The sequence below is a fragment of the Neltuma alba genome, unplaced genomic scaffold (genome assembly GCF_004799145.2).
Source record: "Neltuma alba isolate B1F8T4 unplaced genomic scaffold, ASM479914v2 tig00010473_pilon, whole genome shotgun sequence".
Lineage (NCBI taxonomy): Eukaryota > Viridiplantae > Streptophyta > Magnoliopsida > Fabales > Fabaceae > Neltuma > Neltuma alba.
Genome location: NW_021635361.1, coordinates 63,063 through 66,009, shown reverse-complemented (window position 1 = coordinate 66,009; position 2,947 = coordinate 63,063). Strand labels below are relative to the sequence as shown.

Below are 2,947 nucleotides of genomic sequence, written 5' to 3'. Positions count from 1 at the left end.
AAACATGTAAAATAGGTTTTACATGTATGACCAACATAATTCTTAAATTAGATCCTACATTGAGGATCAGAGGAGTATGAACAGATCCAGCCTATCAATGTCTCGGGAATTTTTTTCCCACCAAAGATTAACTGCGTCAAATGTAATTTGCAGGAGCGGGAGTACTAACAGACTCAGATCATTAAAGACTCTGCCGACCAAAGCCTACCCCAGTTTCCTCTTTGCGGGTAAGTAGTGTTTCAAATTCCTTATTTTTCATGTTTACCCATGGATAGTCCTGAATCATGCTGAAGTCTGTATCCTGCTCATGGTGCAGTTTTCCCGGAGGAATCTATTTTTGCTGCCGGAGCTCTTGCAAGAAATGGTTAAAATAAGCTTGTATCTTCTATTTTATTCTTTATTGGCAAGTCATTGAAACTATCAGTTGAGTTATAATATTCTGTCAGGGTGCCGAAGAACTACCATGCCTCCTTGAGATCCTCACATCAGACAAATGCTAGTGCAACTTTTCAATTTCTTCAGAACCAAGTCTTCATGCATTTAACATTTCAAAATGAAGTCTCTGCATTATGCTGTCCTACCGGGCAACCCATATGGACGCCAAGTGTATGACTGTGAAAATAACTCCTTTAGTTCCTTTTTTTTTTTTTTGGCCTTCAACTCCTTTAGGGCGTAGAATAGAAACCTTTTGCCAGTTGATTTGTTTATTGAGCTCCATGCCTCCTAACTAGTTTTTTCTCTCTGAATTGTATAAGGAAAACAGTGAAACCTCGCATGACTTTATACTGGGAAATATTTTATGGTTTTTCTAACCTGTGAATATTTGAATCATATGATTATGTAGCTACAAAATTAATGTCTGGACACAGGTAAAAGAATTTGCCTATCCGGGTACAGTTACATGGATTTTTTTTGGTTGGTTTTTTTGTTTTGTTTTGTTTTTTTAAACTTTTTCAATCTTTTCGTTCTCAAGAGGAAGCATCTCTGCCTAAATTAGTAAAATACTTACAAGTTTAGTTGGAGAATGGATCCGTTACACTTAATAAATAAATATACTATAATATGTTTCTTTATGTTGGTCCTTTTCTTTCGTCCTTTCTAACGTTTTTATTTCGGCGTAGTGTTTGGAGCTACTCTGGGCTCGGACTAAGTGGTCACAACTCACAAGGGCAGTGAGCTGTTCCAACAGATTCATATGAGACCATTAATTAAGCTAGCAAAGCTTTTTTAATGAACTAATAAGCATATACTTTCGTGGGAGGAGAAGAAAAGAAGGCTTTACTATAACGCAAATTTCAAAAATTGAAACGTGAATAAAGATTTTAGAATAATATTTCAATGTGAGTTATGTGATGGATTCCCAAGACAAACACAATTAAGAAGGAATAATGAATACTTAATGAAATCTTTATACATTATATTTGACGACATTGCTCATCTTAGGAATGCTGAAATTTCAAATGCTGTATTTCGGAAAAGAATGTTTCCATTTAAACTTTTTTTCTCCCCACCTTTCTTCGTTTACTATCCCTACCATTGGCCTAATATCCAATGGTTGAGATTTAATAAATTATAACAATATTGTAATATTAAATAATATATAAATAACTTTAACCTGTACATAAATAAATACTATGATATTATTATAATGAGACAGCACAGGATAAAAAAAATTACAAAATATTTAAATAAAAATCTATAAAAGTAATGTATGCATAGTAATTTCTGATTGCTTATATATATTTGTTGTTTAATTAATATTATAATAGTATTTTATAATTTAGTAAATCTCAACTATTGAATGTTAATCCAATGATAAAAATAATAAATGGAGAGAATGTGGAAAGAAAATTAAATGGACGTAATGGTTGGGTTCCCACTGATTTATAAAGTCAAGATGGGTTTATATCCTGGTCAAATTGCTGAAAGTTGGCTGTTTTCTTAAATGAGTGAATTGGGGATTAAAAAAATTTCTCTAAAAATTATAGTAATAGTGTTAACAGTACTTGAGCGGAAAAAGAAAGTATAATAATGAGAGTTTGAGTTCAGGAAAATAAACAGAGATAATTTATTCTAGCTCAGCTCCAATTACTTAAGTGCAAGATTAAACCAAATTCTCACATAAGCTCAGTATATCCATTTGACCACCACATTGTCAAATTCTGTTTCACTGCCTTACACTTGAAGTAGACTGATCCCCTAAAGATTTCCTCTAATTCTGAGCGTCTCTCAAGCAATAATGAGATAAGGTCATGAGATTAAGTTGATAATGAAATCCTCAAAAGTTTAGATAATATACAATGAAACACTAAGTTGATAGTTGGAAGAGTAATTCTAAATTGAACGAATTAAGTAAAGAATAAGATTTTCAACACTTATAAACAATCAATTCATTATTCAAAACTTAAATGATGCTTATTTATAGGTTTTATGAACAACTAGTAGTGAGATATAAAAATCTAGTCATTAGTCAATCAAATTAGCTATAAGGTAAAGTATTTAATGTACTTGTTAGAAAAAGTAACATAACAATAACCAATAAAAATTTGGTCCAACGAAAAAAGTTAATTTCTCATAAAATGATAAATCAAAGTTCAAATCTCGATTAAAAGAGGTTTTTATGTTTAGTACCTAATCTTATCTCATATAGGATAGACAAATACAACTAGTATAAACAACTAGAATTTTCTTAGCTAGGTAAAATATAAAAGTAGATGGGAATAGAAAATAAGACTGGTTATGAATCATATATGAGTATAAATTGATCCAATGGCAATGGTATTCATAGAATATTGTATCTTGTTGACATGATGTTGAGGGTGCATGCCACAAGTTAAATGGGGTGTTGGCTTCTAATTATTTCCAAAGAAAAGATATCTATGAAAAAGAAGATACTATTAATGAATAGTGAATGTGTGTGAATTACTTGAGTATTAAATCCGCCAAT

The 2,947-nt window shown here is 31.3% G+C and overlaps 1 long non-coding RNA gene across 1 annotated transcript; it reads left to right on the top strand.

The window, feature by feature from the left end:
* Positions 1-61: 61 nt before the first annotated feature.
* On the top strand, positions 62-383 carry LOC114756751 (uncharacterized). The gene is made up of 3 exons (XR_003741497.1): positions 62-74; positions 154-227; positions 317-383. It is a non-coding gene; the product is annotated as an uncharacterized LOC114756751 (long non-coding RNA).
* The last annotated feature ends 2,564 nt before the right edge of the window (positions 384-2,947 follow it).